Below are 15842 nucleotides of genomic sequence, written 5' to 3'. Positions count from 1 at the left end.
TTTTTTTTTTTTTTTTTTTGAAACTCCAGTGCCTCTCTGGTTTCTGGTCTGATTATTTCTAGATAAGGTTTCATGAGAGGTTTTGTGGGTTGTGTTTTTTTTTGTTGTTTTTTTTTTTAACCTTGAAAACAAAAGCAAGGACCTTTCAAATGTCAGGAAATCAGTGGTGATGAACACCACCAGGCAAAAGCACCGAGGTCAGATGGGCCGGGGAGGGTCGGCTGTGGAGCTGGTCTGGTGAGGTGGCCTGGCCTATGCAGAGAGGGGCCTGGGAGGCTGGGTGGCAGGGCAGTCATCTATGCAGCCCAGTGAAAGCCTGCTGGTATTTCCTCTGGCAGCCTGGGGCTGCTCTGAGTTCCAAGAGGGTGTCAGATATGCTGGAGGCAGGCGTTTGAAATATAATAAAACATAAATACAGTGTGCAGTTCAAACGTTCTAGGGTTCATGTGACAGAGACAGAATGGCAGACTGTTTGAAAGGGTATGTTAAGGAAAAGGGAACCTCTGCCTGATTGTGATGTTAAGAATATTCATAAATTGATGTAAAAAATAGCTTCTCACAATAAAAAACAAAACCTCTCTGCATCCAGGGAAGACGCACCAATAGTGTTTAATGGCTGCTTCTTGTTTGCTCTCCAAGTCTGTATACTTCTGCTGTTTGCATGGATGGGTCAAAGATTATGTTTTCTTAACCTTCTTGGTTAATCCAATTGTTTTTCCATAGAGTAAATGAAGTTCTCAATGGTTAAAAATATTGGATGTGGCCTCCAAGTGTCAATCCAGGTTTCTGTGCTATGTGTTCTTGATAAAAGGCCCTTTGACTTTGACCTAATTGTCCTGACATAACTTGAAGAGGTGAAAGTTAAGGTTTGTGATTGTGATAAAGCAGATTAAGAAGATAACCTGGCAGTTACTTATCATTGTAGGCTGTAAATTTGTCTCAAATGCCCACGAAAATCTTTCTCTCTGTTAAACTAAATAATGCTGCTCAGGACTGGAAAAGAGTAAACAATGTCAAGTCTACCATAAGGTAGTGAAGAAAGAGTAAACCATTTTAAATTTAATAATTTTATTGCAGCTTTAGAGTAAAATATGATACCTTGAAGAAATCCAACTTTATAGGAAGATTTTTTTAAAGTAGATTTTTGTAATGATAATTTCCAGTTGGCCAAAAGAAGTTTAAGACATAAGATATGGGAGTGTAAAATTCATGACTCTATTGATTGGCTCTTTAAAAAAACAGTCCCTTCACTGTTGCTTTTCTTGACAAATCCTTTGTCCCAAGTGGAAAGATTTCACAAATCATGCCTTATTAAAAATAACACAAAAATATTTTATTGTAGCTTGGTGCTCTAATTTGAAACTAGAGGTTGATTCATACAGTCTTGCTTCCCAGACCTCCTCTTGTATTTTCATAAATGAAGAGCTTTTGACAGCTGTTGGTCTCTTAGAATGAGGATATTATCCCTAGAAAGTTATTGTCTCTGCTTTGTCATTTGTCTGTTATATATTAATGGTCTGTATGGAGTCCAAAATATAGCACCTCATGAAGACCTCGTGGAGAAAAATAGTTACTTTTTACATGTGATAAAAATTAAACATTTCCCCAGCTCTAACAGCAAGTGGGACTTTAGCTTTAGGTCTACTGAAGTAAGAAATTCTTTATATTGTAAGGGTTCTCTAAGACAATTATGAACCTCTTTGGTAATTTACACAGTGGAATAGCCAGATATGATACTTAAACAAGAACAGACTTTGGCTACCATAGCTGACTGCGATTGCTGGGGACTTGGACTCTTTCTGTGTCCTCTCTCCTGCTTGGCTCATAGCTCAGTCAAGTGGAGACCTATTTGGTGCACATCCAGACCTCAGGACACTTCTATGCTTTCCCTCAAATGTCTCCTCTGCACCCCCGTCCCACTGGCCAAAGGCTAAATATTAGCTGTTAATTATCCACAAAAAGCCACTTCTCTAAACATCAAATCCAGTCTTTATTCTACATCACGCTACTTTGCCCTCTCTTGCAGAATGGAGGGCAGTAGAAAATCCAAACCGCCCACTTCTCTTATGTTGTGAAGTTAATGAGGTGACAGGTGAAACGTGTTTGGAAGCCTCTGGAGGGAAATAACTTCTGTTAATAGTACCTGGAATGTTATTTCCATGATGGTCGTTACCTTGATGACTTTCACCAAGTTTCTCAAACACTAATCTGAGATTTCAGTTTCTTTCAGAGGTTTCCCCTGACTGGATTGTTTGGCCATGGGACAGAGTTTTAAGTTTCCTTGTTAGGTATCTTCTCCCTCAATCAATGTAGGTCTCTGTTTTTCTCTCTCACACACACATACGCGCATGCATGCACACGCGCACTACATAACTTAGAAGCTCCTAGTTCTTCTACTCCAAATGGTGTTATATACGCAAACCATCATTTACCTCTCCTTCCCTTAAACTCTCTTATGTATAAAACAAATTCCATCTGTTATTTTTAAGGATCCACAGGCTTACATAAACGAAAGACAGGATTGTTGCTGGCTGCTGGTGAAAGACCGACAGGTCGTGAGGAAGGACAGAACAGACTGTCTTAATTGCATCCTCCTTTATATGTAATTGCTGGTTCTGCACAACCACAGCCCACGGGGCTTCTCTTACTCCCGTCCCCTCTGCAACCATTATTCTCAGTCTCTTTTCTTTCCTAAAAACATAGGACGGCATTGTGTTTTCAGGGAATTAGAACTTTGAGGTTAACAGTGAGTGACAGATGGGGCTGACAGCCCTTCTCTGGACAAATTTGCATCGGTCTTACATGTGTGCTGTGTCCTTGCCACTCTTCCCTTTGGGCTCAGTGACATCTTGGCTCTGGGGAGCATTTCATTCCTGAAAAACCTGTTGCCCCTTAATCCTTTCATGTAGGACTTCACATTTTTGTGCCAATGGATCTCTTTAGCATTCTGGTGAAACCTCTGAACTCACTTCTCAGAATAATATTTTTAATATATAAATAAAATGTATAGAATTATAGCAGAAACCAATTAGAATGAAATATAGGGATCAAGGTGTTCAAACCCAAAATTTATAATATAGCACTATAACATGAATGAATTCTATAACAGGATAATGTGTTCAAAACAGGTGCTACGTCACTTCAGTCGTGTCCAACTCTTTGAGACCCTATGGGCTGTAGCCCACCAGGCTTCTCTGTCCATGGGATTCAATATAGGGAATTAAATATAAATTTGATGTTTTTAAAAGATGTGGGTGTGCAGTTTGTTACTGCAGCCATAATTAATAGCATTAAACTGAACAGCCATCCTTAATTCATCTCCTTGTCACCAACCATCAGAGAGAGGAAATCCTGGGCAACAACATCCGTATCTAGGTGGCAACATGCAGATCTTCAGCTTTCCTGTTTAGTGGCTGAATGGGGCCAGCAGCGTCCCATGAACATCTGTGGACAGAACTGCAGTCGTGTGTGATCTGGAGTGGATGTGACATCTGCTATAACTATCGAGGAAGGATGAGTGTAAATGATATTTTGTGATAACTGTAATGTGGTTTGGAAGAGTCTCACTTCCACTGGTGATGAAGTCACAGGGACACTAGTACCACTGTGTGTGGAATGGTGTCAATTTGTCAACATTCATAATTCAAAAAAATGCTACATCTCAATTACATTTAGTGACAATAAAAATGTTATTTCCCCCTCCAAGTTCATGGACACCTTGAATTCTCTCAAAAGACCCTAAATTAAAAATACATGCTTAATGCTTACCATGGCTTTCAGATACTTTCAGTCAAAAATTCTTATTGCCTGAGATGCTAGGCTATCGTACATGAGATGGCTGGAATCCTTTGATGTATATTTCACAAAGATCCGCTAACAAGTTTAAACTGATGCACCAACAGGAACGCCCTCTAAGGAAATTAAAAAAAAAAATTAAGATGAAGACACAGAGAGACTGAAAGTAAGGCAAAATCCAGAGGACATATGTGAAGTATCTTTCATCAATTTGGAAAGTGGACTGAAGAAATTAACCAAAAAGCAATAAAATGTTAGCTCTTATTTAACCTGTAATAAGATAAGAACAGGGCTTCCCTGGTAGCTCAGTTGGTAAAGAATCCACCTGCAATGCAAGAGACCCTAGTTCGATTCCTGGGTTGGAAAGATCCCCTGGAGGAGGGCATGGCAACCCACTCCAGTATTCTTTCCTGCAGAATCCCAAGGACAGAGGAGCCTGGCAGGCTCAGTCCGTGGGGTTGCCAGTCCATGGGGTTGCAAAGAGCCGGACACAACTGAGCAACTAAGCACACACACACAAAATAAGAACAATTTCTACAGTGTAAGACATACTGATTTTTAAAAGTATTCAGTCTATTCTTTTAGGAAAAGATGACATAAGGGGAAAAAACCTAAATACTGCAAACTGTTATGAACACATGTCACTAGTTCCATGGCTAAACATTAAAGAGAGGAGGAACTGAATTGCCTATGAAGAAATTAATAAAATTTAGACCAGTCTCAGTGAGATCCCCGGAGAAGGCAATGACAAGCCACTCCAGTACTCTTGGCTAGAAAATCCCATGGATGGAGGAGCCTGGTGGGCTGCAGTCCATGGGGTCACTACAAGTTGGACTTGACTGAGCGACTTCACTTTCACTTTTCACCTTCACACAATGGAGAAGACAATGGCAACCCACTCCAGTGTTCTTGCCCGGAGAATCCCAGGGATGGCAGAGCCTGGTGGGCTGCCGTCTATGGGGTCGCACAGTGTCGGACACGACTGAAACGACTTAGCAGCAGCAGCAGCAGTGAGATTCAATAGGCATAGAATAAATGCTTCAGATATCTATGTTAGGTTAGAGTCCCCCTCCCCACCCCCGGGGATACTTTGTTGGATGTTCAGCATCTTCTATCTTTTGGAAAGTAGATTTTTACATTTCAGCTGACCAAGTCTCCACTTCACCAGTAAAAAAGAATGCTTGACACACGGTGCAGTATATTGGCTCTGAATTTGGTAGGGCATCAAGAATTCTGGCCCATTTCCCATGACAGGCAACCACAAACACTGACTCCTGTGAACTGTTTTCTACTCATTGGTTCACTGTGAAAAGCAAGTAAGGGCAAATAGAATGTCTTTTAACCAGGAGTGATGTATGCCTCAAACTATGCAGGCTCCTCCAGTAAACAAAGACTTCTCTAGAAGAATGCAGCACTATGGAACATTTTAAAGGGCCTGAGAGACAACCATTAATAGTGCTTCATGAGACACGGTCATCTTCTGAAGGGTGGATATGAGCGTGTATTAAATTAGATATTACTATTTCAGTTTAAAAAAAAAAAAAAGAAGCATTCTGATGTTGAGACCAACTTGAATGAGAGGAAATATACAGTTACTGAGCGAGCTGGCTGTGCTATCAGACTGCCTGGGTAACTTTGGGCAAGTCTGTTCCTCACCAATTTAAAAAGGGATGAAAATAGTATCTATGCCATAAATTGTTTTAAGGATCATGTGAGTTACTACGCAAAGTCCTCAGAAAAGTCATTGGCATAAGTAAACCCTCTGTCAGCTTTTGGTTGGTATAACTTCCCGTTTCCTTGTGCTCTACTTGCAAGGAAGCTTCACCCCTATAGGGTGACACCTCAACTTTTGCCTAAGTCTTTTGGGCAAAAGGAGTTCATCAGTCCTAAGGAAATGAAAAGAAAATGTAACATTTGAATGGAACATGGGATGTACTTCTGTACCTGTGGTGCAAAACAAAGAAGACTCTAACGAAGGTGACTTTTACAGAACCTGGGTTGAAATCCAAAAAGAATTGATTAGAGAATAACTGTTTTCACACACTAGTCTTTGCATATGAGTTTGTCAGGCTAGATATATTATACAATATCTGAGAGTCTTCCCAAACGAGTTGGAACCTGCTTTGAAAATTGCTAGATAGTTGGAGCCAAACATGGGAAAGAGCAGCAGCACCAGCAGGCGAGATCCAAGCACGTGGGCCAGCTCTGAAGTAGGAAAAAGTATGCTCAACATCAAGGCTGCCACTTGAAAGGGATAGTTCTCACGCCTCCCTTTCTGGAGCGAAACTTTTGTAACTTTCTTCACCTAAAATAGTATGTCTCTCCAGAAAAGAATGGCATAAAATAGTATGTATGAAGAGTCAGCACAGTTTGCCAAAGGTCATTATAATTACAATCATGAGATGTGTTCAAAGTCAGGGGCTTAATAGAAGGGTTATATTTGTGACTTCCCTAGCGGCTTCCCTGATGGCTCAATCTGTAAAGAGTCTGCCTGCAGTTCAGGAAACCTTGATTTGATCCCTGGGTTGGAAAGATTTCCTGGAGAAGGGAATGGCTACCCACTCCAGTATTCTTGCCTGGAGAATTCCATGGGCAGAGGAGCCTGGTGGGCTGTAGTCCATGGAGTTGCAAAGAGTCGGACACAACTGAGTGACTGTTTCATATTAGTGATAGGTCTGCCTAAGCATCAGAATCTGTATCAGGAAACCAAAACTGGATTTAAAAGAACATTCCACTGGAGGAGCTCTATTCTAGAGGAATGATTAAGGAGTAGATTGAAGTCAAGCTTGCCTTTTATGTGTTTTTCAATTTCTTGTTCCTGTCACTTAATAATAATAGGCCATTCTTGAAGAAAGAAGATACGCTGTTCACAAGGCATGTGTTGGGGCTATTTACTTGTAATGATGATGTGTTCATATTGATCCTTCTGTGCTCGTCCCACATTGCTTGTGAACAGCCACTGATATTTTTGAATCATTTTCCTGGAATTATTGATGAAGACCTAACCATGGAAAAAAACAAAGATACTCATCCCTTTAATAATCAAACTAGCAACTACAGGACTACTGTTATATTCCTCAGGCAATCGTCAAAGACAAAGCAGCTAGTATGAACTAATTTTTTTGTAATATGAACTAAATATGGCACCCAGCCTGAGGTGGTTATTATCATTGGATGGATTCTTTATGACAAATAATATAATAACAATAACTAAGTTGTTATTTGAGTGTTTACCAAGTGCTTTAATCTTAAAAATGATCCTCAGAGGTATGTAGTACTATTTTTATTCCCATTTAAGCTAAGGTATTTTTGGCAGTACCTTAAAAATCCATTAATGAATGTCCATAGACAAAAATCAGAAACATCCAAATATGCCATCATCATTAATTAATATCACAAATATGTATTGAGAATCTATCATATGCAAAATGTTGTGCTAAGCACCAGATAACTAACAAGACAGACACAGTCCTTAACCACCAGCCATGAACATCACATCTGAATTCTACCTTTGAATTTAAGAGGGACCTGGCATGGGCAACATGAACCCCATTTTCTTAAGGAAGAACTGTGCAATGTCTCTTGACATTGCTGCTAAGTCACTTCAGTCGTGTCCGATTCTGTGCGACCGCATAGACAGCAGCCCACCAGGCTCCCCCATCCCTGGGATGCTCCAGGCAAGAACACTGGAGTGGGTTGCCATTTCCTTCTCCAATGCATGAAAGTGAAAAGTGAAAGTGAAGTCGCTCAGTGATATCCGACCCTCAGCGACCCCATGGACTGAAGCCTTCCAGGCTCCTCCGTCCATGGGATTTTCCAGGCAAGAGTACTGGAGTGGGGTGCCATTGCCTTCTCCACTCTTGACATTGAGAGAGGTCTAAAACTCGTCACTGATTTGATCTTTAAACCAATGACTCTCAAGGGGATGAGAAAAGACACACTTGGAAGGGGCAGTATTGGAAAGAGCGCATGTAGTTTTTAAAGATACACACGATCCGTTTATTGTTTCCATAGTGTAAACTGCATCCTCCAAAATGCTGAAGATAGAGAAATCATGCACAGGTGGGAGGGATGGAACATGAGCATAAAGGTTGAGAAACATCAGTTTAAACTGATCCGTGCATCCCAGCGAGCCCAACTCCTCTCATGAGCAGAGTAACCTATAAATGTAAATCAGTAAATCAGGCCGTCAGTGGACAACCGGATGGAGCAAGGGGAGACCCTCTCTGCAGAGGATCGGACAAATTAGTGCATCTTCCCTGATGAACTAGCCATTCTCTTCATGGAACAAAGACTCGATACCTCCAAAGTGCTATGAGATCATAGCTTTAACCATTTCTTTAAGATGAGATACTGACTTTTTTACAAAGTTGAAATGTACTAAAGTTGAAAATATGTCACTATCTAAAACAGGGTGCTTTTGACTGATTCAGAATTCAGAATGAACTAAACTTGGAGATTGTGTTTTAAATATTTTAGTTTATTGATGAGATTGATCTCAGATCTCAACATACATGGGCTATAGACTTAAAATTGATTTTTCAAAATCTTTTGTTATTTCACAGAATTTCTCATGGAACCAAACTGGAAGTAAGGACATTTTTTCTTCCCATAATAACTTTAAAAGAGATATTCCTATTTTGGATTTTTAAAAGAAAAGAAAGATAATGATGGATGAGTTATATTAAAATATGACATAATTATTACACCTCAAAAATACAGCATAATTATTATATTCTTAAATGTTTACCAGTCACCAAGGTTGTATCATACTCTGAACAGAAAAATACTTGAGGTAATAGAATTTGAGGGTCAAGTATGTAATCATGGGGGCTTCCCTATTGGCTCAAACAGTAAAGAATCCACCTGCAGTACCGGAGACCCAGGTTTGATCCCTGAATCGGGAAGATCCCCTGGAGAAGGGAATGGGTACCTGCTCCAGTATTCTTTCCTGGAGAATTCCATGGACAGAAGAGCCTGGTGGGCTACAGTTCATAGGATCACAAAGAGTCAGATACAATTGAACAACTCACACACACACACACACACACACACACACATAATTATAGTGAAGCAATTCTGTATTCTCGTATATATATAATGAGCTCAAAAAATTCTAGTTCATTTCAGATCAGTGACATTCTAGATTGCTTTCAGTAATTTTAAAATTAGAGAAACAATAATTTGAACATTAGTTATCTATCAAATGCAGAGTTTAAATCAGTGAGAAAATTACCAAAGAAGGTATGACTTTGAATTAATACTGCTTTTAACAGCTTCCACATTTTAATTAGAGCATATTTTGAGTACTGAAAGTAAGTTCACCTATCATGGCCTCATTTTCTCTTAGAAGTGACTTCTCTAATATATTCCAAAGAATCCAGCTAATTGTGGCATCTTAGTATTTCCAGGTAGAGAAGCCAAAGGATGAAAGAAAGCAAGAAAGTTTTTAAAGCTGAACATTTTGTTTTCAAATAAGGGGTCTTAGAGAAAATGTGAGGCGTGGCTCGGATGCTGTACAACCAAGAAGGCAGACAGAGCATCCACTGAAGCAGAGAGTTTTTGCATTGCATGGGCATAACCTTGTACTAGCTACTAATTAGCTAATATTGATTGTGCACTGACTGTAATGCTGCTGCTACTGCTGCTAAGTCACTTCAGTCATGTCTGACTCTGTGCGACCGCATAGACAGCAGCCCACCAGGCTCCCCCATCCCTGGGATTCTCTAGGCAAGAACACTGGAGTGGGTTACCATTTCCTTCTCCAATGCATGAAAGTCAAAAGTGAAAGTGAAGTCGCTCAGTTGTGTCCAACTCTTAGTGACCCCATGGATTGCAGCCTACTAGGCTCCTCCATCCATGGGATTTTCCAGGCAAGAGTACTGGAGTGGGGTGCCATTGCCTTCTCCAGACTGTAATGCTAGCTGCTAGAAAATATACAGCGTAAAGTAAAAACTGTCCCTAGACTTCCATAGATTCTGGTTGGCAGGAAAAAAAAGTAACCTACAGAGAAAACTAGCCTCTAGGGCATGGTTTGACGGATCCCATAAGGCACTTGCTGAGCCAATCAGTATCTGTCCTTCCCCCTTGCTTCCCTCCTTTTCTCTTCCCTCATTTCTTCTTTCCCTCCCTCTTTCCCTTTCTTCTTCCTCCCCTTCCTCCCTCTTTCTCTCTCCTGTCTGTCTACAGTAGGAACTGACTACTGACCCAAGTACATTATAACAAAAGGATGTCCAGACTATTTCATTACTGGTTTTTCTGTACTTTGGTAGAGTCATGCTCATTTGTATCCCAATAAACATGATTTATAAGTGAAAATTTCTTTGAGATAACTAGCTTTTCAACTCATAAATGATCACTTTTCCATTATTGCACATGGAAATGAAAACATTTGAATCATTGCAGAGAAGAGCCTCTATGTCACTATGGGGATGTGACAGCAGTGATGTGTGTGTGTGTGTGCGCGCGCGTACGCGCATGCACACGCGTGCATGTGTGCTCAGAGGATGATAAATACAGGGGTTTCACATTGAAAATTTTTTTCACAATAGCATTGATATGTTCAGCCAGATAAGTTATACGGGTGTTCCTCAACACTGGAAAAAAACCCTCACACTAGTAACTGAATGGATTCATCTGTTTGCTTCCTCCAAAGAATAAAAATAAGAACGTAAAGTATCCCAGCACAATTTTGCCCCAGTATAGGCTGGAAGCAGTAAGGTTTGCCCTTTTTTGAGACAGTCATTGACCCACATCTTGCATTCAGTATAACACAAATGTATTCCCAGTCGAAAGTTCAGTAAGGGCTTGAGAGTAGCAACCAAGAGGTGGAGAGAACAGAGGCTGTTTTTATGATTTGCCAAGATATCCAGTCTCCTCTTTATTTGATTAGTAAAAATATCTTTGTGTTGAATTCATTGTCAGTTTTGATCCTGTACTGCAAGAATCTCCAATCAGTAAATTATTTCAGTCAAGAACTGAAACACTATTAATGAAAAACTAATTAACAACCTCTCAACAACAGAAATCACCAGGACATAGCAAAAAACACAGCATATTTTGCCGGCTGAAATCTTGCTTGGTCATCTCTAAGTATCCTGACACCACAAATCACTTTTCTCTCTGTGTCTCTTTAAGAGATTTATTATTAGTATGAACACATCTAGGCAGTTGTGTACATACATACACGCACACTCAGCACACACACGTACATCCCTCAGGAAGCCAAGACTTCAGGGAACCTCTCTTCAAAAACAGACTAAGGCTCTCTGATTTACAGGATGCTGCTGTAAAAGTCACAACATAGCATCTGGTTGTTGACAGCCTGGAGTAGGGGCAGAGATTCAGCTCCTTTAATGATGTCTAGACTTTGTTTTATCTTGTAGAATTTTGGTGACATATTTAGTTTTTTGCAGACAACTTTCAAATCACTGACTCAGCATTCGGTGTGGTTCCGTTTATCATGAGCCATCATCTCTAATCTGGTTTTGAATAGCAGGATGTTGTAGGTCCAGATTGAAGTGTGACCTCTGAATGTTTTCCATTCATGCTTGATTACTATATCCTAGAGGTCTAGACAGTGTTATTGGTTTCTCACCAACATAAACATCTGGCAAAAAAAAAAAAGAGAGCTAAACTGGATGAGTAAGGACATTCCTCATATACCTTTACGATATGCTATATTTAAAATAAAACTTTTGAAAATGAAGCCCATCTCAGGTTGTAAAGGATGCCATCACACATATTGTTTTTCACCTCAGATGAGTCAGTCTTTGGACTATAATTTTTCACCGATGAAAACAAGTTTGAGCATGTACTTTCAGACTGCAATAGGAACATCTCTCCTTTGTGCTATTACAAGAAGCTAGAATTTCATTTAGTGAATTCCAGCCAAATGAAATGAGCACATGCACACTGACTCATGTGTGGCTCTGGGTGAACAAATGAGATGATAAGCCAGTGGGGCGGGAAGGGAGTGATAGGACCAAAGCCACAGCAACGTGGGGATGCGCGTGGTACCAGGCCTCCTCAAGCCTTGGTTCACCTGGGTAGATTTCCTTACTCTAAGTGTTACTGATTGATAGGAACTCTGCAGAGGGCTTACTTAAGAGCCGGCACTCATTCCCAGGTGGCACAGTGGTCAAGAATCTGCTTGCCAACGCAGGAGACCCAAGAGACTTGGGTTCGATTCCTGGGTCAGGAAGATCCTCTGGAGAAGGAAGTGGCAACCCGAACCAGTATTCTTGCCTGGGGATCCCATGGACAGAGGAGCCTGGTGGGCTACAGTCCATGGGGTCACAAAGAGTCAGACACAACTGAACGACTGAGCACACACCAGAGTGGAATACTGTCCCAGGGAAAAACTGAGGCCCTTTCTTTTATGCTAGGGCTACAGACCACATTCAACCAAATGCCAGCAAAACCTGTGTGCAGCTGGGAGCACCAGGATGAAAAATGTAGAGGTGTGACAAGACAACCCAAGGAGTCTGCCTTATTTGTGTTCTTTGCATGCAGGTGGCCTCGATAGCAATAGGATGAGAACAGCACTGGGAATGTTACATGTAGGATTACACTGTGCATTTGTGAAATGTACATTCAGTAATGAATCCCAATTTGTGTACAGCATCTTGTGCATAATATTAAGCTTCTTTCTTCTTTCCTTTTTTTTTTTTTTTGGCTAGGGTAAGAAAAGAAGAGAAAGATTTCTTTCAGTCTTTCAGTGATCCTTTGTATAAATTGATGACTTAGAACCCAGGCTGTGTTTCCAGCCAGACAGAGCTCTTTGGCACAGCATAATCTTTGCACAACTGAAGATAAACATGGAGGTTAAACCTCAGAAAAGTGATTTCAAAGTGCAGGCTGAAAATCTGTTGTAAATGCCCCTTTGCCCTATTTAAGCCAATAACAGCAGTTTGTGACCAGCCACACTGCACAAACCCCAAGGATTAGCCAAGTGTTAATAAGCTGGGAAATGGGAAAAAATAAACATTTAATATTTTTTAAAGAAAGAAAGGAAAATAAAAAGACGGCATCTGGAAAGGGCTTTAACAGGGAGGTGAGGGTAAACCCCTGCTCACTGATCACACCAGAATGAATGGGTCACAACAGCGCACCCATCTTCTCAGCCACCGCCACACGCATTCCAGGTTCCCATTCTTGTGAGCTCAGTTCGCAGAAAATGTTTTTATTTCTGTGACCCTGAGCATGACTCCCACTTTGCCCATGAAGTATTCCCGGAGTGAACCTTCATGGCCTTTCATCCTCATTAACCCCCCTATCAACCCACACGGACCCTGACTCCAGCCGATTTTGTGACTGTCTGCTTTTTCTTTATCCAGTTCGCACTGAAAATGAGCTACAAGTGGAATTAGGTCAGAATTCATAATCTGTCCGGTGTGTGCTTACTCTCCTGTCCTTGTTCCATATTCTTGTCCCTACCTGGACTTAAAGTATTTTAACTGATTAATGAAACACCATGACATGAGCTATCCACTCTTCTTACATGCACTTACATAAAAGTGCATGCTTATGAATCACAGTAACTTACGTAACATCTCTGTTTTTAAACAGAGTCTAGGAAAATGACATTTTGTAATTTTTATTACAATGGAAAAAAGCTGCCCCATTCTTTGGACCCAGTGAGCTCTAAGGGTCAAAAGCCAAGTGCTTTTAATAACTTTTTAAGAGTAGGTAATCCTTGCTCACTTTGAAGACTGAAGCATGTACTAATTGCTTTTGTAAAATGAAGGTGATGTTGCTTTAGCTAATGGTCCATGCAGTCTTACCCTGGGACATTTGATCACAGTGTCTCATGTGGCTTAAGTTGCTGTTTTCATAACATCCTCGCTGTTTTTTTGATTCAATACAGTTCAGGTAACATTTGAAATCAGTACCTTTGCCTTCCAAAAATATTTTGTCCAAAAACATCTTTAGATATGTTATCAATTAACTAATGGCAAGATTATCATTATTAAGTGTTTGACATACACACAAAAAAACCCCATGTATCAACCACTAACTTAAGTAATAAAACATTAAAATTACTGTCTCAAAATTTTTAATTTAAAATTACTATGTGCCCCTCCTGAATCCCATTCCCTCCCATTTCCTCCCCAACTCCCCCTGACATTCTAGTCCTGAACTTGGGATTCAATCCTTCCCATAATGGTTTTGCACTCTTATTATACATGTAAGTAACCCAGAACAGTGCTAATTATTGTTTTGTACGTTTAAAATTTTTAAGTGGGACCATACTGCAGATATCATTCTGTAAGTCATCTTGCTCAGAATTATATTTTTGAGTATATTTTTATAAATTAAGCTTTTTATTGATGTTTAGTTTTTGTTCAATATTATATGGGCTTCTCAGGTGGCACATGGTAAGGAATCCTTCTGCCACTGCAGGAGACTGAAGAGATGTGAGTTCGATTCCTGGGTGGGGAAGATCCCCTGGAGTAGGGAATGACACCCCACTCCAGTATTCTTGCCTGGAAAGTTCCATGGAGGAGCCTGGCGGGCCACAGTCCATGGAGCTGCAAAGGGTCAGACTTGACTGAGCAACTGAGCACACAATATAGTGAATCACAATTTTTAAAGGTTGTACTTAGTTTATAGTTATTATAAAATTGTGACTGTATTCTCTGTGTTATACGATATATCCTTGAAGCTTATTTTATACTTAATAGTTTGTACATCTTGCTACCTTATCCCTTTATTTCGACTCCCCACTGGTAACTACTAGTCTTTCTTTAGTCTGTTTTGTTGTTGTTGTTGTTATTTTCACTAGTTTGTTGTGCATTTTTTTATTCCATATATAAGTGATATCATAGTGTTTGTCTTTCTCTGACTTATTTCACTTAGCATAATACCTTCCAGGATCATCCATGTTGTTTGCAAATGGCAACATTTCATTCTTTCTTATGGCTGAATAGCTTCTTTATCCATTTATCTGTTGATGGACACTGAGGTTGCTTCCTCATCTTGACAATTATAGATAATGCTGCTGTAAACACTGGGATGCCTGTATCTTTTTGAATTACTGTTTTTGTTCTTTTTTGATACATACCCAGGACTGGAATTAAGTCATATGGTATTTCTGTTTTCAGTGTTTTGAGAAACCTCCATATTCTTTTCCACAGTGGCTGTACCAGTTTACATTCCCACCAACTCTGTATGTAAGAGCTTCCTTTTCTCTACATCCTCACCAACATTCGTTATTTATGTTCTTTTGATGATAGCTGTTCTGAAGGTGTGAAGTGATATCTCATTGTGATTTCGATTTGCATTTCCCTGATGATTAGCAGTGTTGAGCATCTTTTCATGTGCCTGTTGGCTCTCTACATTTCCTCTTTGGCACAGTGTCTATTCAGGTATTCTACCTATTTTTTAATCATATTGCTTGGTTTTGGTTTTTGTTTTGATGTTGAATTGTATGAACTGTTTATTTATGTTGACTATTAATCCTTTATCACTCATATTATTTGCAAATATTTTCTCCCATTCAGTATGTTGTTTTTTGTTTTGTCGATGGTTTCCTTTGCTATGCAAAAGCTTTTGAGTTTAATTAGGTCCCATTTATTTTTGCTTTTAGAGGCAGTTCCAAAAAAATACTGCTGAGATTTATGTCAAAAAATATTCTGTATAGGTTTTCCTTGAGAATTATTTTATTCATGTTGAAACTTAAAAGATCATTTGTTCTTATTATTTATTTTATGAATATGCTGTATTTTACTTAGTCATCCTTCTGTTGAAAGGCATTTAGTTTGTTTTCAGTTATGCACTTTTTCAAGCATCTGCTATTAGGAATGAATACTATTGTTTATACCTCTCTGTACATATGTGTAGAAGTTTCTCTGTGACAGGGTAATTCTTGTAAGGATGGGATTTCTTAAGTTATGCACATCTTATATGGCCAAACTGTTCAAACTGTGGTGGGTGTTCATGTATTGTTCACCCACCAATGATATAGAAGAATACCCAATATCTCAATAGAAGAGAATTTTTCAAGTGCTGTAAAACTCGTAGAATATTTACTTTAAAAAAAACAC

The 15842-nt window shown here is 39.7% G+C and overlaps 1 protein-coding gene across 7 annotated transcripts in view; it reads left to right on the top strand.

Annotated features, from left to right (window-relative positions):
• The window catches only part of DLC1 (DLC1 Rho GTPase activating protein), a 445122-nt gene that overhangs the window by 263128 nt on the left and 166152 nt on the right, over positions 1-15842 (top strand). The gene's annotated exons all lie outside the window — the stretch shown is intronic.

The sequence above is a fragment of the Bison bison genome, unplaced genomic scaffold, assembly GCF_000754665.1.
Source record: "Bison bison bison isolate TAMUID 2011002044 unplaced genomic scaffold, Bison_UMD1.0 scf7180017864105, whole genome shotgun sequence".
NCBI lineage: Eukaryota > Metazoa > Chordata > Mammalia > Artiodactyla > Bovidae > Bison > Bison bison.
Note: the sequence above shows the minus strand (reverse complement) of the source record. Positions and strands in the feature narration are given on the sequence as shown.